This window comes from Eleginops maclovinus, chromosome 22 (genome assembly GCF_036324505.1).
Source record: "Eleginops maclovinus isolate JMC-PN-2008 ecotype Puerto Natales chromosome 22, JC_Emac_rtc_rv5, whole genome shotgun sequence".
Lineage (NCBI taxonomy): Eukaryota > Metazoa > Chordata > Actinopteri > Perciformes > Eleginopidae > Eleginops > Eleginops maclovinus.
The window spans coordinates 21,417,706-21,443,212 of record NC_086370.1 but is presented as its reverse complement, the minus strand read 5'-3'; positions in this window follow the sequence as shown (position 1 = coordinate 21,443,212).

Genomic DNA, 25,507 nt, shown 5'->3' with positions numbered 1-25,507 from the left:
CGTCCTTGATTTAAGATAATAAAGATGTTGCAATAACTTCTAGGAGAGAGAAAAACTGTATCCTAATCCAGCTTGAAGCCGAAGATAAAATACTTTGTCTATAATCTTCTAAAATGTTGATCAAATGGATAAAAATAAGGGGAAATATTCTGGATCGCTCAAGCCAAAACCGGTATCAGCAGCATCACTGATCATTTATTAATAAATGAATCACTTGGAAGGAAGTGAGTGTTTAATATTTGATCACGAGTGTGCATTGTTATAGCAACCCACCTGTATGATTAAGAGTGGCAGCTGTCATTTGAGAGGCGGGACAAATGGAAATACAGAAAAGACAATTACTGTAAAGGCAGGGAATATGGAAATAAACAAGAGACAGAAAACAGAAAGAGAGGGAAAGAGATCCGGACGAAGTGAAGACAGACCTGAGGCTGGAATAGGAATAGGTGTTTGATAAGAGGTGTGGGATGAGTGAAGATCCTCCTCATTCACACATTAATATATATGAGCACTCAGATGGTTGGATGAGTGACAGACGGAGGAGCAGACGGGTGGACGAACACTGACAGATGTTAGGAAGACAGTCATTCGTTACATAGATCAACAATCACTATAGAGACAGAGAGCCAAAGTGTACCGTACAGGATTAATGATATTATACAACACTTTCATTGCGGAGGAGTTCTACTGCGTCTTTAACACCAGCCTGGTGTCCAAATTATTAAAATGATTCGTCAATAACATTACGAGGGAATCATTTGAATTGATCTTCTTGCTCATTACGTGTTTTTTACCTTTCATAAATACGTTCCTTAGACAAGTCCGTGGGAGAGAAACATGAGGTCTTACTTTAAACTAACCAAGCAGTGACAGCGTTACACTTTTAATGAACAATGCGTTCATCCAACTGTAACCACTATCTGTTAGACGGTGTGCTTCCCTCTAAATGTATTGACGAATGCAGTTTACTTCGTAGGAGACTGTGTTCTCAACGGAATAACTGACACTATATTTTGGTTTAATTGCAGTCAGTACGGATCAGTTCAGGTTCATGCACACTGTCCTCTTGAAATTTTGCATGTACTTGCAGCAAATAGCATGCAGGGATTATTAGAGTCAGAGCAAAATAAACCAAGTGTAGAATTATACCATGCATGGTTTGAGAAATGTATCTAGTATCGAATTTACTCTGATAATCAAGCCTTCTTCCCCTTTGAATCTACATATGCATTCACCAAAACATGCACACATGTAGAGGTGAAAGTGTTACCGGAAACTTGTCAGAGATGTTTTCAATCTCTAAGTCACGTGGAGCACTAAAGCCAGCATCTCATCAGGCGTAATTTTCTTTGTTTGCTCCACTCAGAAGAAGCCACAGGTACTAAAGACCCAACAAATTGCTGCTGGTTGATTCAAACATGTGCAATAAAAGGCACTGGTGCTATTTAATGGATGCAGGCAGAAACTATTGCTAGTTTCCTACATTATAGGTTTTTAAAAGCTAAATAAATAAACAATGCAGTCATTTTTGCATTCCTTGGAGAGTCATGTGGTCGTCAATGGAGGAAAGAGGCTAAAGGTCGTATTTGTTCAAGATGGTAACTTGTCCTTTGGGTCCCGTGGTATGTTGGGTATGTCGGGGTTTTATGATACCCAAGGTTTAGCTCCAGCCCAAACAAAAAGACTCCATTTCAGTTTTAAGTTACAGACAATTTAGCTTTCTGGCCTTAAGGGCATGTTTTGGTTGTTGGTGTGGATACAAGCTGAAATATATCTACTCTTATAATTCTTTATCCCTTCTCCCATCGGAGTATGATGGGCAGTGAAGAGAAGCAGTCTGACGACCTTGTAAAAGGTTATTGTCCCGTGTAAAAGCAGAGTACAAGAATGACCGAGGTGTTCTGCATTTTTACACAAAACCTAATAAGACTTTATGAGGACATGGTAAGATACAAGATTCTTACGGGCGCCTCCGGTTTTACACATCGCTGTAAAGTTTTAAAACGTGGAGACGATTTCTCTTTGATTGATGCTTAGTGTGACTGCTGATATTAACCAGATACTTCTACAGCAGACCCTCTCATCTGAAGCGTCAGGAACGCTTTTCTCTCGTGCATCAATTGGCCTTGACTTAGATGGCTATGACGCAAATCGAGTGCGACTATTAAAGAGACCCTATTCTGATTTTTGAGGTTTCCCTTTCCTGTAGTGTGTTATAAAGGTGCATGTAAATGGTCCGCAAAGGCTGAAATCCCTGTGTTCCTCCCCACAGGGTCCCCAAAAACGTCTCCATTGCACTCCTTGGTTCACTTCCATAACATACTGACATCACTACGAAACACTCCCAACACATTGTAGGTGATAGGTTAAGGGGCGGGACATCTCTTAGCTGCTGCCCAATGACAACAGAGCCGACTCGATAACCAATCAGAGCAGACTGGGCTGTGGTTTCAGACAGAGGGTGAAAAGAGTCGTTGCAGTATGAGAAACATAAAGAGCTTTCTGAACATTAGAGCATGGAGACATGTCAACACATACAAGAACATGTCCCCTTTAATCATCTTGTTTGTTGACTCTCTGAAAGCTCCACAATGAGCCCGTGTTGGCACTACCCTCCCTGTTTGAGAACATCTGTCATGTAGGTGCTTTTAATCTCCGTTCACCAGCGATTTCACGCCACACAAAGGCACTGTGAAAGGTCAAAGAGCCTCTCGACCCACAGTGATGAGTGTCATAAAATATGGCTGGCTGTGTGTTTTTTTTTATTGGACGCTTTTAGCAACACCTATTTTATGAGCTTCCTGGCTTTACCCTGCCTTTTATTGTCATGTACACATAAGCTTCCTCCTGAGGAAACCTTTCACTGACAACATGCGTTGCTAAACGCTGCATAAAAGCCACGATACCCAGGAGGGAACGCTCGAGTGCTGCTGTGTGCACTCGTACGTCTCTAAATCACTGTCAACCCCGTGATCACAATGAAGAAGGCCCTCTCAGGTATTATTACTGTAATAACCCACAGCAGGCTGCGGTACATATGGAAATCATATTCCAGTTAAGAAGAGAACTCCAAATGTATCATGTCAACTTCTCATCGCGCTTGCGGGTTTATGAAACAAAAAGAGATGCTTTGCCACCGCGCGCTCTCCTGAACCCCGCCTCGGCTCTGATAGATTTTCCATGCCGCACAACCCAGAGCAGGTTATTGGTTTTATAAAATGGGAGTATATGTCCGTGTCTATGCTCTGCCATCCTTCATGTTGCGGTGGTTAGCCATCCCCATCTACAACACACACACACACACACACACACACACACACACACACACACACACACACACACACACACACACACACACACACACACAGCTCCCCTGCTTCTCATAGCACCGTGTACATCTGTCTGACCTGGAGAAGATTAGATTGAGGCACTCCAGGTAGAGAATGTGTGTGTGTGTGTGTGTGTGTGTGTGTGCGTGCTCAGGGGAACTTGGTTGATTTAATCTCTGCTCTCTTCTCTTCAGAAAGACGTGGTACACACACATCATCCCACACACATTTTAAAGCCTTCATTTGAATACACTGAACTAAACAGGAATTTGCCCAAGGTTTTGAATGGTAGAGAGGCTGCGCAACACATTTCTCATCTACACACACACACACACACACACACACACACACACACACACACACACACACACACACACACACACACACACACACACACACACACACACACACACACACACACACACACACACACACACACACACACACACAGTGAGGTTTGTGCCTGCAGGCTGAGGTGTACTAACAATAGACATTTCACTCTGCAGCCCAACACACACCTCTCTCTCTCTCTCTCTCCCAGTGAAACCGCTGCAGTGTTTTCTCCCTTGGGTGGGATTCCTTTCTGTCTCTCTCTCTTCGCAGCAATCTCCTTCACTCTCTCTCCCTTGTAATATACCAATTTCCTCCCCAACACACACCTGCTGGCTCTATTAGCAACACACACTGCAGCATGTCAGCCCGCACTGAGCGTCGTAAAGAAACTCAATGAAATAAAACATCCTTGCTTCCTGAAATGAAAAGAGTGATCTGATCAAGCTCATCACAGCAGACGTGTGGTGTATGGGGTACGCGTGGATTGCCTATGTGAGTTAAATGCATCTCCCCTTTTAATCCTTCTTCTGTACGCTAAGTTTCCATTTGTGTCTGTAGCATCCACTCCAGGAACGCAGCTTTAGCCTTACGACTAGCTGCTGCTTGGTAGCTATAAAGAATGAATCCCAAAATTAGAAAATGAGTCATCATTTTAGCACTTCCTGTTCCCTTGTCTCAAAGTCAATGGTACTTGCAATGTGTTTTTTTATTGTTAACCTGAAACAAGGTCTGTGGTTAACATAAAAACAGCTTCACTTTATGAGTGAAAACGGTCTAAGTGAGACACTAAACGCCACACATTAGCCACCTTTAGCTTAGCGGTAGTGGCTTGAAGTTATGTGAGTAGATGTAGCTCATCTATAACTTCAGCTTTTCCCTTCATAAATACTACCATGGTGTTGATATGTGGAGATTATTCAGCTGAACAACATGTTTAAGTATCATAAATGTGTTTTCTGCAACACACTGAAGTCAAATGGATAAATCCAATTACTTATTATTGGAGATACAACTTCAGGGTCCGCCTACAAAAACATGTCATCCCTGCACCGCTCTATCGTCTCTCATTATAGTTCTATACTCTCTCTGCCAGAAGTATGACAAATATTGAGAGTTGAGCCAATGTTAGCTAACTTTAGGTAGATATTTCTGTATCACCGACATCATTGAGTGTATGTTTAGTATTAACCATTATCCTGTGAAAAGGAAGACAGTCTTCTGGCCCGACATGACTTAGGTGTTGCGGAGTTATCCCACAATGCACCCAGTGAAGAGCAGACAAAACCAAAAGCACACTTCTTGAAAGTAACTCCATTAAAGGCCTGCTGCGGGACTAATGGATTTGCTACTGCCACGTTTGTACTTTGTTTATCAAGGGATGGAAAACACTTTGAAAAAGAAAAAGGGAAGAAGGCTATTCAGCATGGTAAAAACCTTTGACCGTGGTTCATTTCGTGCAAAAGTTCCATCCAGGTAATTTCTAATTTCTCCTTGAGTCCAACGAAACTACTTCCTGTAATATCCTTCTTCCATCTCTCTGCTTTATTGTTGTTATTCCGCAGAAGATTAAGATTAACTTTTCAGAACGACCAGATGGGAACTGTGTCTCTGATGATAGGTAGTTCCTCTCTCTCCACTCTTTGAACATAGAGGCCTGTTTTGATGGGATTACTTATGCAACGTTGGTCATGTAACATTGTTAGGATCGGGTGTCTGACAGGATTTGTGTCCCTGGGAGGGGGGTGGGGGAGAAAGTGTGGTGATTTGAATACTCCATGCATCATGCTTTGTTCAGTCTATCATGTTTAACCTGTCAGGAGATTAAATTCAGTCTCAGACATATTTTATTCCTCCCTTGTTCCTCCAATCATTCAGAATTCTGAGATATTTCCATAAATAAAGCGTGCATGTTGGAAATACACACATTTTGCACACATTTCAAGCTTTTGTAGATGCATCGGAAACATTTAACAGCCTATAAACCACACCTGCTGTCCGGATTGAGAGCATGATGCTGTGCTATACAAATGTCCTACTGAGTTTCAAATGCATAAAAACGATATTTACATTTCCAGGTTTTTCCCGCATTGCAGAATAAATTCAAAGCACAGATCCTCCCATCCCATCGTGACGAGCAAGCATTGTTTAAAGTACAATAAAGACATTATTATTCCGACTGTTTGTCATGCATAACACATCGCAGAGGAGGTGAGAACATCTCTGAGCTCTTAGCACCTTCCTACTGATGCTGAGAGCAGGCGGTGTTGTGTGATCCCATTATAACATGCAGGTTGTGTCAATGCCGAGCTTCATCTGCAACATGAAATCCACCTCATCCTGCACCAGCATCCGCCCGTCCGTCCGTCCAAATATGTGTCAAAAAACTTCATTATGAATGCTTTCAGGCTTTAGTGTTACATTAGATGGTGAAGTCTTTTGATTAAGCCTGAAAATAAGCAGTATGGAGCGTGCACATCATTCCCGCAGCTAAAACCGTCAGAGCCTGCAAAATATCCTACAGAATTGAATAAGTTGACACAAAATGCTTCTGAACAGTAGATCAGTTTCCTCCCTTCCTCACCAGTTATTATGTCCCTCCTCACGTCTTCATTTCTCCTGCCTGTCCCTTTCTTTCTTGTCTTCTCCATTTGTCTTTTGCCTCCCACCCCCTCAAATCTCTCTTTCCTGGCTCGCAATCTTTTTGAATTTTTCTCCTTCAGTGAGTGTTCTGGATGGAAAGTAAGAGCTGTTAGAATGAAATCAACCTCACTTTTACTCTGTGTGTGTGTGTGTGTGTGTGTGTGTGTGTGTGTGTGTGTGTGTGTGTGTGTGTGTGTGTGTGTGTGTGTGTGTGTGTGTGTGTGTGTGTGTGTGTGTGTGTGTGTGTGTGTGTGTGTGTGTGTGTGTGTGTGTGTGTGTGTGTGTGTGTGTGTGTGTGTGTGTGTGTGCGCACATGCGTGAGCGAGCAGAGCTGTTAAAGTGAGATTGATCCATTGGCTCCAGCTGAGAGGGGGAGAGAGGTCGGCTCGGTTTAATTTCTAGCCGTTTGGTGCCCTCCCTGTGAGACAGGTTGGCCGAGTGTCTGCAGACTGCTAGCTTCCTACCAAGAGGTAGGAGGTAGCTCTCAATCTTTGATAGTGTATCCCTCTTTTATCAGGCAAACTTTGGCCATGGTTCGGATCCCAGTGGAGGGGCTGGCCAGAGGGACAGAAGGGTTAGCTGAGTGTCTCTCTTGTTAGCTGCTAGCTGGACACCATGGAAGTCTTACTCCAAATCTGCATTTAACTTTGCCCTTTAGTCATTTTTTTAAGAGCCAAGCCTAGTGTTTGAAATCAACAGCAGCATTCAGTCCTTTTCTGTTCTGTCACTGAATAATATGTTATGTATTGGCAATTAATAACAAGCAAGCTTGTCTGAAGATGTGATCTTTAAGCGGGTCTAAACCTGTAAAAAAGAGGCCCAATTTATATATAGTAATTAGTGCCTCTACTGTCTCCATGCTTTAATGTTCAGAAAGCTCTTTATGTTTCTCATACTGCCTGTGCTGCAGTACCTCTTTTCACCCTCTGTCTGAAACCAGAGCCCAGATTTTAGCCTTTGCAGCCCATTTACATGCACTTAAACCTTTATAACACAGTACAGGAAAGAGAAAACCCCATAAAGCATAATAGGGCCACTTTGACATGTTTGATTATAGATTATTAAACCATGACAAACAAGTTAAACCTCATTAGTTCAAACATTTTTAAAGCCCTTCCACCTAAAAAAAAATAAAATCCTTTGAGTCTTTTCTGGAACACTTTGACATTTAGTTCCCAGGTTTGCTTATCTTGACTATCCTACTTGACTTTTTCTTCTTATGTTGCATGTCTGATGTGTGCTACAGTTCCACATTTTTTTCCACACAAAGTTCCTGTTTTTAATCCAAGCAAAGACATTTGTTGCGTGTCGAAAACAAAGGAAGCAGGCATTCATAAAAAGGAACTACGGCAAAGTGTTCCAAGTTCAAATGAATGTCAGGTGGTGCTTCGCTAGAATACAAACCCAACAGAACTAGCAAAGAGCTTATTGAGAAGGGAAAACACCAACAATATTTGACATTTTCAAAAGGATACTAGTAGCCTGGTTGGAGTGTCAGGTTTTTTAAAACAGTGACAGCCTGTTACCTTCACTCGATGAAGTGAAGCACAATGAGAGAACAGTATAATGACTTTACAGCGTGTTGGAGTGCTTTGGGAGAAACTTGTAACGACTCAGGGGGAGTGAGAAGGAAGAAGGCGAGAGATGGAGATGACATTAACAAAGACAAATGGAAATATTAACACAGTTCATACTTAATGAGTCGGAATGGAAAGAGGAGAACTCAGCTTTTAATAATGAAGATGTCCCCGTTCATCTTCTCCACATTATCTGCTCCGAGCTCTGACGTATGGTGTACACACACACACACACACACACACACACACACACACACACACACACACACACACACACACACACACACACACACACACACACACACACACACACACACAGCTGTTAGCCTTCTGGCCTATCTTTGTGTCTACACACTTAATATAACCCACTACCACCCAGACTTTGCGTTTAATGTCTGTCTCTCTCACACACACACTCACACACACTCAGCCCCCCCCCACACACACACACATACACACACACACACACACACACACACACACTCACTCTATCTGACGGATGAGTGGCCCATTTGCCCGTCCTCTCCCTCATTTCCTATATGGGAGGAAATACAATAAGTGCTCTCTGCCATCTTGTCCAATAGGCTTTTAATGGACTAGTTAATTGCGAGATAATTAAATTGAATTTATCAAAGGGAACTCGCACTACTCGGGCCTAAGGCTTAATGATAATATTTCAAACAATCAGTCTTGTGTCCCCGAGTTCATCACGGAAATGTCGCGTACATGAAATCACTGCAGAGTCACAACGCAGCCCCCTCTGAGCTCTCGTTGTCTGGAGCTAATGAAGCACCGATGGGGGCGGTCTCTAACAGAGCCTGATGTAACTCGACCAACCGCAGAGAAACAGAGGCAGATGTGTTCGTTCTTCTTCCTAACGTCACCATGTAGTTACGAGTTAAAGAATAAACGGCGTACTTAAAGATAAATGTGAAATCAATCCTTCTGTCTTTTTATCTGATCCTATAGGTGGAAATGGAGTATTTATTTATAGTCAGCAAAACAAGCAATTTTAAAGGGGCCCTATTATGCTTTTGGGGGTTTTATGTAGTGTGTTATATAGGTTTTAGTGCATGTAAATGGTCTGCAAAGGCTAAAATCCCAAAGTTCCTTCCAGAGGGAGTTTCTCTCCCACAGACACCCCCTTCCTGCCTCAAACCCACCCATTGGACTTCTTTGTTAACATCACTATGGACAGTAACACCTGCACTTCCATTGGATAGCGCTCCAACATATCATACATCATAGGCTAGGAGGCGGGACCTCTCCATACAGCTAACCAATCAGAGCAGACTGGGCTCTGGTTTCAGCTTTTTGGACATTAAAGCATGGAGACTTTACCCAGTAGAGACACTTGAAATGAACCAGGAAATGAGCACAACAGAGCCCTTTAAAATACCATAATCTCAAATCTACATCCTTTCAATCCACAAAACAGATTGAAACAATCCCAGCGTCTCCATCCTTGATTTTGGACTTTAGGACTGTCTTCTTCTTCTTTTTACATACCATTAGTTTAATCTGTGATAAGGCTTCATCAACAACAACTACTCCCTGTGTGTTTAGGTTCAGTAATTATCTTGGTGAGCGTTCAATGAAATCAGACTCAGTCATTTGTTTGTGATTACTGTAGAGCTGTGACTTCGTCTAACAGGAGGCTGTTTGCATTAAGTTGCTTTCATCTGTTTCCCCTGACTAATAAGATGCTCCAGAAATGTCTGTTTTTGTTTGGTTCCTATGTCAGTGAGATAGAGACATCACACACTCACACAGATATTCACGGATGCTTGCACACACACACACACACACACACACACACACACACACACACACACACACACAGTCTGGGTGGATTTACGTAGATGGAAATTTCAGTTTGCATTAAGTGGCTTTTTTTCACAAAGAGAACTGGCGGCACAAACAAACACAGCGGCATCTATCCCCCTGAAAATGTGATACAAAGACATGCATTGCAAAACATGTTGTGCGCACTGCACACACACACACACACACACACACACACTAACACACACACAGTGGCAGGACTTTGAGCATCTCTTTTGAAGTGAACACCATACCGTCTCGACCAGCAAAGCAAACAGACAGTTATTTACTTCATCTTTCAAAAGTGAACATGTTGTTTTAGGATTATTGATCAAGACTCAAGTTGAATCATGGGAGATTTTGGAGCCAGGCTGAAGAAAACAACACGCTGAATTGTCCAATCATTCATGAGACACACAGAGGAAGAAAAAGTTGTGAAGTGAAGAGGGTGTGAAACAGAGACACTGAGTAGTGAGAAGAACAGTATTATTATTTACACTAGCAACATGTCTCCATCACGTTTTGAATGGATTTTGTTTTTACCTCATTTCTGTTTCAGAGCATCATTTACTGACACGGTGATCTGAGGTTGTGAAATACTTTCTGAAAAAGACCCATAATTCCTCAGAATGAAGACTCTTAGTGTTGGGAAGAAAGAGAGTGAATACCATACTCTAAAAGCCACTTTAATTAAAATTCTGCACACCGCTTAATCCACTCTCCAACTCCAACATTGACACGATTTGCAAATTAGCTTTCGCCCAGAGATAATATCAAACTGTTCTCACAAAGGATTATTCAGACAAAATAAAAGGAAACAAATATACATGAAGAATGAATGTATGTTCATTGTCCTACTGTAAGCGTAAACAAAATATTTTCAAATTTAAAAATGACCAAAAGAACATGCATGCAGGATCAGAAAAAAAGAAATAAAGACTTATTTTTTAAACGTTTTTTGCTAAATGTTTGACCAATTTTTTCAACCAAATATATAGAATAAAAAGGGTATGTGTCGGAGACCTTTACATGTCTGTTTGTACTCCTATTTCATTTTAATTTTATAATGTTTATACTTCCATTCCTCCGTCCATCCATCCATCCATCCAGCCATCCGTCCGTCCGTCCCTCTGCCAAAGTGACGCCTTGGTGTTCATCTTCAGGTAACACCATATCTTCTGTGTGACTTTGTGAGAATATATTTGTCTTTCTTTGGAATTGTTAATGTCATCTTTTACTTATTTCCCCCTCTGAGTCTTGATGTGTGATTGGACCCTTGTTGCACGTTTTCTCTCCAACACAAACTGAGATTTGCAAACAAGGCTCATCAAGTTCTAAACCAGTCTCCTGGAAACACAGAGAGTTGTATCGGAAAATTATTCTGTTTTGCTTGTTTCATCAAGTCTGCAAACATGCCTTGCATGTATCAGGAAGATTAATGCACCGGAGCCGCTTTTAGGGCCTCATTTTCTCCAGTCTCACGGGATGGTGCTGTTTGCAAACTGTCTTTAAGATGTGGTCTCATTAGCACTTAAAAACATAATTTGTTCTGAACAGAGGGAAATGATTTTCCAAACTGCAGAGGAGCTGGGTTGGATATGTAGAGGGTATAAATATATACGTCTGCAGAAATATGTCATTGTCACTGAAAGACAGGAAAGCAGGATACGCCGCCATGCGTAAAGGAATATAACTAACAAATGAATTCAGATTTATAAAGGGCAAAGAGAAAAGGATCCATGCAAAATAACGGCTTAATATCTCTGAAAAACCATGCAATAACAAAATATTGACGATAAGAACACAATGTAAAGGTGAAAGTGTCAGAGGGGGTAGTATAAGTATGAATTGCACATAAGTAGTATTTCACAACAGGAGTGTTATATGTGTGTGAAGTCTGACTTCTGCAGGAATGAAGGACATTAAGATCAAGCTTTTCTGAGTGTAACTTGTTAAAATCAAAACATTTTTTTAGAGATCTTCAAATTTGAATAATGGTTCACTCACTTTGAGGCTTTGTTTGGTGCAACTCGACGTCCCTGTTCGACCTCAACAAGTACATTGTGAAGATGAGTGGATAAAGTAAATACAAGAGAAATCAAGCATCATTATTACATGGCTTAGTTGAATACTCGATTCTGATTGGTCAATTTGGAACATGTGACACATTGTTAATCCAGTAGTACCGCTGTTAAGGACTTATTCACCGTGGTTAAGGACGCTCAAGAAAGAGAAAGATGTTTTAAAGACGGAGCTCTGAAAGTCAGATAGATCTCCAGAAAAAGACAGACAGGAAGTAAACACTAACAGGAACAGCAGAAAAAGACAGACAGGAAGTAAACACTAACAGGAAGTAAACACTAACAGGAACAGCAGAAGAAGACAGACAGGAAGTGAACACTAACAGGAAGTAAACACTCACAGGAACAGCAGAAGAAGAGAGACAGGAAGTGAACACTAACAGGAAGTAAACACTAACAGGAACAGCAGAAGAAGACAAACAGGAAGTGAACACTAACAGGAAGTAAAACACTCACAGGAACAGCAGAAGAAGAGAGACAGGAAGTGAACACTAACAGGAACTAAACACTCACAGGAACAGCAGAAGAAGACAGACAGGAAGTGAACACTAACCGGAAGTAAACACTAACAGGAACAGCAGAAGAAGACAGACAGGAAGTGAACACTAACAGGAAGTAAACACTAACAGGAACAGCAGAAGAAGACAGACAGGAAGTGTTAACAGAACGGTAAACATTCACCATGAAGCAGCCAGAAGAGAGATGTTTAAGACAGCGAAGAAAGTGAAAAACAACAGGAATAAACACTAACAGGAACAGCAGAAAATGCAGACAGGAAGTAAACACTAACAGGAAGTAAACACTACAGGAACAGCAGAAGAAGACAGACAGGAAGTGAACACTAACAGGAAGTAAACACTCACAGGAACAGCAGAAGAAGAGAGACAGGAAGTGAACACTAGCAGGAATAAACACTCACAGGAACAGCAGAAGAAGAGAGACAGGAAGTGAACACTAACAGGAAGTAAACACTAACAGGAACAGCAGAAGAAGACAGACAGGAAGTGAACACTAACAGGAAGTAAACACTAACAGGAACAGCAGAAGAAGACAGACAGGAAGTGAACACTAACAGGAACAGTAGAAGAAGAAAGACAGGAAGTGAACACTAACCGGAACGCGGTCTGGGCTCTGCCGGGTTTAAGGACTTGTTAGTGGATCAGAAACTGTGAACAGACTCGAACAGTTACAGAAAGCCTCGATCAGTGCTGCCGTAAAGTTGTTGCTGTCGCAGTTCCAGCCGTCGGTGCGCCGGGGAGCGGGGTTGTTTTTTACAGTAAAATAAACTCGAGGCAGTACGTCTACCTATACATATTTATCTTCATCTTAAAATATAATGTAACATTGTTATCCTGCTGGTAATCACTACATATTTTACAATGCAACAGTAATCTGACTACCATTTTTTAAATGTCACTGAAAGACAATTTTTGGATAATCCCTAACCCTGATTGTCGCTGAGCTTTTTTATTGACTAAACTAGACCTGTCAGATGCATGTTTATATGGAGTGTGGCCACATTTCAATTGTATTCCTAGACTTTTTTTTACCGTTTAAGAATATCAGAGTTACATGACGGGTGAAATGATCTCCATTACGTTGGGAATGCAGCGGTCTTACACGCTCATCTTCTGATTGCTCGCCTCTTGGTGTAATTTAACACAGTTTCCCTGTCTTTCTGGCATCCTCTCTTTCTCACTTTCTCACAACCAACACCCAATTGGTTTTATCTATTCCTCTGTGCCTTTGGGATTGGGATATTAAAGCCCCACTTTTGTCACTTTTCTTAAAAAAGGCGATGAAAAGAGTGTCTCGAAAGAGAAAAATCAGACAGTTACAGGAGACACACATTGGGAAGTGTTTAAAAGAAGGAACCAGATCAGCTGATAATGAAGTTGTGGCTAGCCAAAATTAAAGTTAAGCGGATAAAGTAATCTGTTTGATTGTTCACCCCACACACACACACACACACACGGAGAAAGACAGATGGACAGACGCAGAGATAAAGTTGCTGCTGTCTGAAATGTAATAAAACTGAAGTAAATGAGTCTATTCTGGGCGTCTGGCTGAGGGCCATTGTGGCGGTAATAGCAGCTGCGGTGGTATAAGCCTGAAAGCAGAGATAATGACAGAGCAGTAATAATCTCTGCGGCTCAAACAGATAAGGACCCCTCTTCTGTATGCCCACAGTGTAATCTCACACCTTGACGTGTTATTTGGCTGTGGAAGGGTTCAGGTTCAACTCCCAAGCTGACACGCTGATCTCTGAGTGAGGAATACACTTTCCTCATCAAGTGACCCTGACAAAAGACCCATAATCCCTCTGAATGAGGACTTTTTGTGTTGGCAAGAAAAACAAATGAATTACTAAACGCCCAAAGTCATTTTAATTAGAATCCTGAAAATAAAACAGACGACGAGCACAGCCGCTAATCCACTCTCCAACTTCAACATCCACACTTTGGTTGTTAGAGAGGCCTTTTTCTGCTTTTTTGGGGGGCTTCCTTTCCTATAATGTGTTGTGTAGGTTTGTGTGCATGTTAACGGTCTGCAAAGGATGCATTATAGCATGGAAACACGTCACAGAAAACCTGAAAATGAGCATGACACATTGTCTTTGATTATTTAGTTTTGTGGTACTAGTGAAACCAAGCTAGCATGTACCGGAAAGACTGTATGACAGCGGAGATTGTCCCCGTAGATGAAGTGAAAATGACGTGTCACTCCACCGCAGCGTCTTCTAGTTTAAAGGTTTGTTCACCGAGGATTACCATCGCTAATGTCCGTTATCATCTCTGCTGAATGCTAACGTTTACCAAGCATGTTAATCAGCATCCAACACAAAGTACAGCTGAGGCTATAGGATGGGATTCTCAGTGATTTTTTGGCTTGATATCCATCAGATCATGATCAAAGTCACACCATCAAGTCACCATGCACAGAATATCATTGTTATCCATCCCATAATGGTTGAGATTTTTCAGCCCGAATCAAACAGGTGTTATTTCCAATGTTGCCATCCCTGCAGCTCTTGTGCTAACGTGGCAAATGTTGTTTTCACGATGCTTGGAGTGGAGCGTTGTTGAAACGCTGATCAGCTGTCAGGATGTGAGTCTCTCTCTCTCTCTCCCTCTCTCTCTCTCTCTCTCTCTCTCTCTCTCTCTCTCTCTCTCTCTCTCTCTCTCTTCTCTCAGCTCAGCCAATTACGTCTGTTCTAACGGAGCCTGGTGAAGTGGAAGAAACAAGTTTCACAAACGCTTGGATTCTCACTTGTCAGAAACCAGCAGCGTAAGCTCTGCATCGAACATGCGCTTTAGCCATGGCTGGTTTTTAAAACACTCTTCCTTCTTTGACTGGCAATGCATCTCATCATAGAGGAGAATCAATGGTCTACAGATTAGAATGTATCCTTTAAAATTGTGTAAATATAAGAGGCATGGAAGAGATCAAACTAACTAAAATAAGCACCATATATCCAACACATCTGGTGTGTGTTTTTATTTTACATTTTTATTATTTACATTTAATTGTGATTTTCTTTCATGTAAAGTAACATAAAAGTGTTTGCCTTATAACTAATTAATCATCCAACCTTTTCTTACCCTCCCCGGAATAAATGTGCGTCATTGCCTGCTCTTCCATTTCCCTGAAATAAATTAGCTGAGACGCATACAGATGTTTCGAAGACATGCAGCACCTCCAGCTGTGAGAGCTCTCTGTTGATGAGGACATGTTGAAAAGTGAAGTTAAATATACCCGGTGCTCCTTTAGTTCTCTTAACGTCCTGCCACCATTGTAAAGGAGACATGCAACGCTTATTTTTTGGATTGTATAAACCTATTTTCACCCTCTGTCTAAAACCAGAGTCCAGTCTGCTCTGATTGGTTAGCTGGCCGGCTCCGTTGTGATTGCTCAACTCGCTTAAAGATGACCCGCCCCTTAGCCTATCACGTACAATGTGTTGGAGCGCTAGCCAGTAGAACGCAAGTCCAATTGAGGCGTTTCAGACAATGTGTGGGATTTTAGCCTCTGCAGACCATTTACATGCACACAAACCTACTGTATCCAACACACCACAGGAAAGAGAATAGTCTTAAAGGCCGTATATGAGGTTCTATAAGAGCTTAAAGTAAAGTTAGTTTAGTCAGTGTCACATTTTAAATGGTTAAAAACTACAGAAAAGTCCCTCAAACTCCACCTCGACTAAAAACAGGAAACCTGAGTTTGGAGGCTACAAAGTTTATCGCTGTGACATTTTTAAAATCGTAATTCACCCGGAGAGATTCTCACTGTCTTTTTGTGCTGCCATTCAAGGACTCCAACGTGTGAGATTCCATCGGTAGCTTTCGGTGCAAGGCCTTGGTCAGTGATTATTGAAATGTAATAAATACTGTATCTCTCTTTTTATTTCCGACTATTCCGCCGTCCTTGGGTTAAGTCATTTCGCAGATGACCCGTGTGGAATAAGAAGGTAATACGGGTCCAGAGTGTGTGAACGAGGGACACATTTATCATCCTCTCGCTCTGCGCTAATATCTCAAGGATCCTCCCCCCTCTCTCTCTCTCTCTCTCTCTCTCTCTCTCTCTCTCTCTCTCTCTCTCTCTCTCTCGCTCTCTCTCTCTCTCTCTCTCTCTCTCTCTCTCTCTCTCTCTCTCTCCCTCCCTCTCTCTGTGTCTCTCGAAGCCTTGCAGGCACCCAAGGTCTTCACTAAATTAAGTGGTCTGCAGTGATATTATTTAAAGGTTATTCGGTGCTAATACTTTTATTATTCGGACTCTCCAGTCAAGAACAGTCTCCATGTTCAGCGTTACATCGGCATGAACCAATTATGCACCTATTAGTGTAGCCTGCATTGCATGTTTTCAGTGTGTGGAGCAAACGTGTGTATGTGTGTGTGTGTGTGTGTGTGTGTGTGTGTGTGTGTGTGTGTGTGCAATGATGGCAAGTAATGAACTAGGTGTCAAAACAGTGAAATTAAGACTTTTCAGCTTCTGCTTTTTGCTCGTCGTCGAGAACTTGCATTTTCCTTAAACCCCGCCTCCCGATATTAAGCCCCACCCTTTGCCCTTAAGCCCCGCCTCTAATTAAATGTGTGCCTTACGTCTGGTCATGAAAAATAAATGGAGAGGTGAATAACTACAACTTTAAAGACTTAAGGATTTAAACATTGCTTTTAAAGTTGATTGAATTGAGTAACCAATTTACAGATGTCTCTTTCCAAATGAAAGTCAATGGGAAGCACATTATCAGATGGAAGTGTAGCACCACGGTTTGACCACTACAAACATTAGCTTCAACGCCCTGCTAACTTTCTGGGAAATTGGTCACCCTTAAAAAACGTAACTGTGTGTAGGTTTTATTGAAAAGACTAAATCTGGTGTGCTGTGAGATGAGACCAGCTATAGGACGTTTTGAACGACTTGAAGGGAAGACAAGGGCCCCCTGTTTATCAAATCTGCTCTTATTTTAACATGGGGACTATTCTGTTGATTTGAAGTGTTTGCTTAGGTGACTATAGTATAGCTAACAAACGGACTGTGATGCAGCGCTTCTAATCAATGTTGGAATTCCATGTTGGCTTGTTATTACATCAGGACACATGCAGGTATCGGATGAAGACACTGTGCTAGCTTTGATAATGCTTTAGCGTTTTTTCATTTCCTGGAAGGTATTGGAAGGTTTGGAAATGCCCGATCCAGCCAGAACATGATGATATGCAACTTAACAAAGGTAGTTTGTGAGTCACTGTGTTTAAGTATTTGACTCTCTACACTTGATTGGACTTATCAGGGTAAATACAGCACTATGGCGTGGTCTTCAGTACAGGATGAAAAGGGCAGAAAGTGCTATAATTATTTCACTGTAGGCACACAGCGACCTTTAGAAAACGAAAAAAGAGGAAAGCGAGTGAGAGTGTGAGCCATGCAGACTTCTTTAATACGTGGGGATTGTTTTGACAGCACATGTTGTAAAGCCATGTCGTATCCGTGTGTTATATGTGGTATTTCTTTAGCTTTTAAATGAGACTTTGCCATTTAAAACTAAAAGATAGTTCAGGGGAAATGTCCCTTTTAGTCGTCTTAAAGGAAAAAGGTGTTGTACAGTATTAGTGTAAGGTTAAGTCGGGGAGACGAGCAAATGGAGCAGGATAAATGCAGCATTACACTACGAGCTGTAAGTTCTTGGTCATTATGCTCTTTACTTTCAGCCCTAATCTGCAGCAGCACATGCAGCTGCTGGGAGAAGGTGATCATAAAGTGTCAGCTTCCACCATTACTGCCCACAATTACACACCATTACCGCCTTCTTCCACTCGTGTGCTTTTTATTGCATACCAGTGTCCCGCGTACTGAAACACATTATATAGTCATTATGGACATTTAAAGTGGATATGGATGTATGATTATTTCTGCAGAAAATTGATGTATGGTTAAATACAGAAACCATGGAAAATGAGTAGGGTCACGTGAAAAAACTTTGAGACATTTTCTTTCAGAAGAAGTTTTTTTTTCACAAAATTCAGATTTTTTGGGTGAAATTCCAACTAATTACTGAGATATTTGTCAGAAATTGTGAATTTTGTGAACATTTCGAAATGTATTTCCTCAATTGAGAATGTTTTTCTTTAAAATACAGAATATTTTGCTTACCATTCTGTTTTTTCCCCTCAAAATTTTGACTTTCTTCTCATAATTCTGGCTTTAATCTCAGAACTATAAAAAAGGAAATATCAAATTATGTTGAAAAAGCAGTGGAAATAAAGATGCTGAAACCTGGCTTGTTTAAGTGCAGTGTTTCCCACACATAGACTAATTCGTGGCGGTGCGCCACAGATTCATCACCGGCCGCCACACATTGCGTTTCGTTACTATTATTTTTTTTTAACGCTATTTAAAAAATACGCATCGTATTCGTTAAGCTGCATTTCCTTTCCCTGCTCTCCCTCGGTCTCTCTGTCAGTCACGCGTCTCTCTCACATAGCCTGCACACACACAGCCCCTCCCCTCCGTGCACACCACATGTCTCCATCAGCGATATCATCCCTGGAAGCGTGAAAGCTGTGCCTTAGTGCAGAGAAGAGGGCTGGCGAAATTCAACGAAAGGTTGGTATCACGTGCACCTTTATAAAATCACACATTAAAAAGTCCTATATAAATATTTTATATTTTGAATACAATGTTGTCCCGTCCCGACCCGACCCATAGCAAACAAGCGATTACGCCTTCTTTATAAAGTTAGGCTAACTATAGTTGCAAGTTTGCGGTAAATTCTTTTTTATTTTTACCGCCCCCCCCCCCTCCCCGCCCGGTGGCCTACCGCCACACATTGCCTTCAGATCTGTGGGAAACACTGAAGTGTCAAAACTGAAGTACGTAAGCAAGTGTTTTTTTTTTGACAGAATTTAGTAGAAATTGTTCAATGTCACTAAATGAGTTCCACTGAAGGAAAAAAGTGATTTTTGTTTGAAGGTTTTAAAAGTCGTGGCTGAAAATATTGACTCTTCCTCACTGCGATAAATAGTAAGACATATTCAACATGTACTGTTTATGTAACACTTAGTAAAAACTACAGTGGAACTTTATTTCTACAGAAAGATCTTATGTATGGTACGAATACATTCACTTGGGATATGTTTTCACGGGAGGTCAGAGCGCGGACAGCCATCATTTTTAGGGATTTTGATTTTTAATTACAAATCAAACACGGCTGAAAGAGTTTTGCATTTATGGCAGAGCTGTTTTCACATGAGATGAGAAGGAGTTCAAAAACATCTCCAAAACTAGATAGATTTGACTTATTATCAAACAGCGCTGGGGAAATGTTGTCTATATAATACCTCAAACATTCTGACCAATATTTCTGAATACAGACAGCTGAGCAGCTTTGAGTTTTGCTGCATCCGTCAGCCGAAATAAGCTATCCACTTCTCCTGTTAGTATGCATGCCAATCTTTCCCATAATAATAGCAAACAATGCCCTCGCTATAATCACTAATTAATGAATGAACTATTGAAGTAAGCTGGTAAACACATCTACGGTTATTAACTCTCCTTTTTCTAGGAACACTGAGCCTGCCATGATTTGGCAACAGACTCCAGACTTCAGTGTTATTTCTGATTCATGCAGCAAGGCGTAGTTTGGATGATTGCCTGACTTTCATTTAGTCTGCCTTTGAGAGCAAGATTTGCTGTGCGGCTGTGGCTCCCCACTGCCAGAAATAACCAATCAGCATGAAGGAGGAGATATAGATCCATCTCCAGCAGCAGTGATGTTTGTATCATTTGATGCAGCTGAATTGATTATCACTGTGAATCCAAATTTGCTGCAGCAGCTAGTAAAGCATCCACATAATAAACAAACGCAGCTGCGGATAGGACACTCATATGCACTGTGATGTTGGAAATACATCCATATGAAGAGAGATGGGATGTGATTTCCTCACTAAAGTGATAATTTATGGTCACACATTTGCATGCCGTGGTTTTGCAAATCAAAACCCAGAAGAGTTTCTTACATTTCTATTGGAAAATGTTCCTGAATATTGAAGAGTCAATAACCTTTGGACGTTGCATTGCAATAAAAGACTCAGAGTAGGAAACTATTGCATCATAAATCAAACAAAATACTTCCTGAAAGGTAGAGATATATTATATGTAAATGCACTTCCTTCATGTTTGATTTGATTGTGTAATTTCTAAGGAGGGGTATCATAACAAAGCCACCTTTTTGAATCTGCCTCTACACCCCGGCACTGAACGCTCAAATGTTGCCTTCTGTCCGCCAACACACTGCTTTTGGTTAATGCTGTTACATGAGCACAGCTTTTCTTTAAGGGCACCGCCAGAGAAAGACAAAGAGGATCAACAAGCTGCCAGAGAAATAATCCTTCTTCTTCTTCAGCTCATTAGCATTTCTGCATCTCTGGGAGTTTGGCTGGAAATGTCTCCTGAATAATTATGAGGTAATTCAACAGTAGCACTTTTCTGAATGCTCAAATGTAACTGTTGAATTGGACTACGGTTAATAGATATTGGAGCATATTATTAGAAGAGGGTGCAGTCGACCATATCGATTATCCGTTGTTCTTGCAAGTGTGTGTGTGTGTGTGTATGTGTGTGTGTGTGTGTGTGTGTGTGTGTGTGTGTGTGTGTCACATCTCCATCTCTGTCCATGGTTAATCCTTCATTCTTCTTTTACCGCTCAGCCTCATTTGTTTTGCATCCATTACCCTGACTGACTGTGACTCGCCTACAGTATCACGGTTATGGTGAATCGCATGTGTTCAGAAATCTATTTTACTTACTTTTTCCACCGTCATTGACGTCGGACTCCGAACCCGTTGATGCTTCTTCTGTTTCGACTGTTTAGGGCTGATTGTGAGGCTGACGGTCTGTGTCAAAAACAGCGGAACCAATTTTTAAGGCAACCACTGTTTTCAAAATCAATGTTTTTAAACTTTTCATAAAAGTGCCGGGGAAGGAAGGACATGTTTGACCGTGTCTTTCAGACGGAAACTATCAAAACCAAGACCGAAAAGCTCAAGTCTGCCATGCAACAGTGATGATACGTGGTCAAGATATCTTCCTTACAGAGGCAATAAAATAAATAAGCACTGGGAGCTTTTTCCTCCTATAAATCTGGGAGGAAGAAGACGTTCTAAGAGGCCGCTACGTGCACATAATGTCTTTAGAGAACTCCTCACATCTGAGGGTCTTTTTATTTGGTGAGCTAATGAAGTAGTCTGTTCAGCAAGGAACGCCTGGACAGAAAGCAAATAGGGGTTCAGCTAGTTCAGCTAACTTCACTAACGGCTGCTTATCTGAGCAGATCATCAGATTCCCGACTGCCTAACGAGCCGGAGGATAACTAATTGTGTTGGTGGTAGACTAATCACTCATTTTCTTTCTTAATAGGCCGCTAGCGGGCTGCCTGACTCTCTGACTGACTGGTTCTTATCTGTTAACTGATTGGCTGTCTGAGCAACTTACGGAGTGATTACTTCACTGACTATCTGACTTTTTCATTAACGGATTAAAGTAACTCACTGACGACTCCGCCTCCTCGGGACTGTGTGTGTGTGAGTGTGTGTGTGTGTGTGTGTGAGTGTGAGAGAGTCTTGGGTTGGAATAAATTGTGTTTGAGGCGTAGACATATGGGGTACAATAAAACATATAATAATAAAATAAAATAAATAAATAAATAATAAAAACAATTCAATTAAATAAGTAATAAATACTCAAATCAAACAGCCTCTAATGGTAACTGGCGAAGGCAAAGAAGTAAGCAATAAATCATATAGCTGTGGCCTGAAACCCGCACACATTAGTGGAATATCACACCCCTCCCTCACCGTCATTCTTTAACACACTCACTTCTTTTTCCATCACCCAAGTTCATTTTCCGCCTTCCCTCTCCACCGTCCTCCCTCCCTCACCCGTCCTTAAAGAGTGGCCTGTGTGTTATACCCGATGGTAATTAAAGTCTGCAGTGATTGGAAATATATCCGCACACCATATCATCTTAATGCCAGGGCCCTAATATGCCAAGATACTGGCTGTAATTGGATTTTGATTGGTTACTAATGAAGATGCACTTCCTGGGAGACGGGCGAGACAAGTCATCTGTTTTACCCCGGCATTTCACCAGACACACACACACACACACACACACACACACACACACACACACACACACACACACACACACACATGCAGGCAAAGTTATGAGCGCTAAAATGCATATGCATAGCAGGGCACACATCAATATGCGCATAAGACACCGGCTCTTGCATACCAACACACACTACATAACAATGAGCTCTGCATTAACACGTCCATAACGCTGCTGTTGTGGTGCTTTTATCTGTATGATCGGGGTTATACATGTTTTAATGAGTAACCCCTGTTGCATTAAATGCTCTGCTTGTACAGTTCTATGTCTGTGTCACATTTGTTGGATGTTATTATGATTGCTTTCATTTGTGAGCGATATCAGTGGAAGTTTACTGGATTGAAAAATGAACATTTCAAAATAAGAGTCGCTGACTGAAAGTGATTGCTAGGTGATATCTTGTTTATGTAATAAGCCAGTAGGTCCTTTGTAGAGACAATACAAACAATAATGTATGATGATAATGACATAAAAAAGTGATGAATTGACACTCACATAAATACATATTGTTGGTGTGACATAGAAACAATATGAAGTGTATTAAAGTGGTCCCTGTGTGGCTCTCCTGGGACATGTCTCCATGCTTTAATGTTCAGAAAGCTGTTTGCTGCAGCTCCTCTTTTCACCCTCTGTCTGAAACCAGAGCCCAGTCTGCTCTGATTGGTTAACTGGCCGGCTCTGTTGTGATTGTTTAACTATTTAGAGATGTCCCGCCCCTTTAGTCTATCACGTACGATGTCTGGAGCGCTAACCCATAGCAATAACTTTGGGATTTTAACCTTTGCAGACCATTTACATGCACAAAGAACACTCGAAATGGAAAACCCTAAAAGAAGAATAGAGCCCCTTTAAGTAATGCGGTCAACTCAAAGGTCAATAAAACATCATTTTAGATATGCACAGTAAATATCAGATACTCCACTTGGCTCACATATTACTTTCTGAATCATTCCATCCATGCTCCAGAGGCTTGAGCGTTTTCACGTATAAAGCCTATCTTCCACCTGGACTGAATTCCAGTGAGCGAGCAGGGGAATCTCCAGGAGTTATTCCACACACTTGTGTTTTATTGCTTTAAGCTGCTTTCCATGCAGGATTTTATGACCCCGTACTGGTGAGGCTTAAAGAATTCACTCGTAGTTTGGTGGAAACGTGCTGGAAGTCCAGGTGCAGCTGCACAGTCCCAGATGAGATGGGTTTACTGCATAATGTAATGCTTCTTAGATATGAAGGGGAAAGAGTTTAACCTCAAGAAAAGCATCACTTTAAGAGTAAGGACAGGTGGTATAATGGAAATATATATTCAAAGTAGCTGAAACAACCACAGTTTAGTGCCTTAGTGGCAAAAACATTCCATTGAGTTTCCATTTTAACCAGAGTTTGATTCACACATGATTAAGTCCTTCAAATGAAAAGTCAAAATGCATCATTTCTTTAGACAGAAAAATGTGTCCCTTCATGGACAGGATGACATAACGTTTCTGTGCCTTCCTAAACCATTATATACATTTAAGACAGATGTTCTATAGATATTACCACTACAGTATATAATAGCTTAAGGCCTTGTTAGTTTAAAGTAAAGATTATGGCCTTTTGAGACACGTGTGAGTCCACTTGTTGGGATTTGTCACATATTGTTTTAATGGCTAATTATTGATATAAAACTGAGTCAGGACCATGTGCTTCAGACATTTAAGAAACAAAGACAAAAGATGATATGATCCAATGAGATGGATTGGATCATATCATCCTCCCCTCATTCCTTTATATGGACATGCCACCTTTTTCTGTACCCTACTTATAATATCTAAAGTGTCCACAAAGTGACATTTAGAAATGTTGTCTTTTTAAGACGTATAAAAACTCATGCTTCTTTCCCTTCATATTACTTCCCGCTCATTGTTTTCTACCATTAATTATAATATATCATCCTTCTGAAAGAGCTTAAAGAAGGTGTTTGAAATGTAAACTATTGAGAGTGTTAACCCCGTATAGATTTGACTCTACAAAGTCAATTATTCTCATCCAGAAGCATCGACAGCTGGGGCAAAATGTGTCAATTAGTCGTCTCAACGTGGAATTTAAACATGTCAGAGAACTGTTTTACCCCCTTCCCTCTTAATTCATGTTTTGAGTGTGTGTGTGTGTGTGTCTGCATGTGTGGCGGTAAACATGTCTCTCCTGACATCTCATTAAGCATTCATTAAGAAGCCAGAATATCCGCCTAATGCATCGCTTACAAGGATAAATTGGAAGTGCTGTTCAGATTAGGACGGAAAGCGTCTCTTTCTGCCGTATCCTCTCTTCTTCTTTTTTTTCATCCTCCTCATCCCAATCACTGCGCTCTGCCCGTGTCTTTCATCTAACGTCCCATTTAGTGAAGCTAAAAGGAGGTCAAAAGCTGATATGAATTTGCTTTCCTCCCTCCTCCCCCTAATTCCTCTTTCTACTTCCCTCCTCTTCGAACTCCTTTCATCCTATATCCAACATCGTCTCTCAAGTCCTCCTCTTCCATTTTCCCCTTAATTCATAACCTTCTGTTCGACTTCTCATTCGTCTTTCTTCCTCCTCGTTGCCCCTTTTAACCTCTACCCTCTTATATGTTTATATATCCTGACATTTCTCTAGGCATCACACGCAGCTGCTTTCCACTCAGGATGTTATTTGACACATCATGACTGTGTTAAACTCTTGTGAAGAGTCATGGGGAGGAAGTGAGATGTGGTGGTTGGATACAAACACGTTGTTATTTGTCTGAAACTTTTAGAAAGAAATAGGCAGCCGTTTCCAAGTCAGGCATATGTAGAAGTTGGGTTCACTTCTGCACAGACAGGTATGGCAGGCACACACAAGAAGCAATTAAACCCTTTAAATTGCATCGTCTGACTTAGGGCCCGTTTAAACATTTTAGCTAAGTGAAAAAAAGTGTAGCAAGCAATGTGACACACTGATACTTGGTCAAAGTGAAATTAACTTTAGATACAGTTGTCTTCTCCCCATTGAAACTATTAAATCACCGTTTCAACCAAGCATATGATTGCTGTTTGCAAA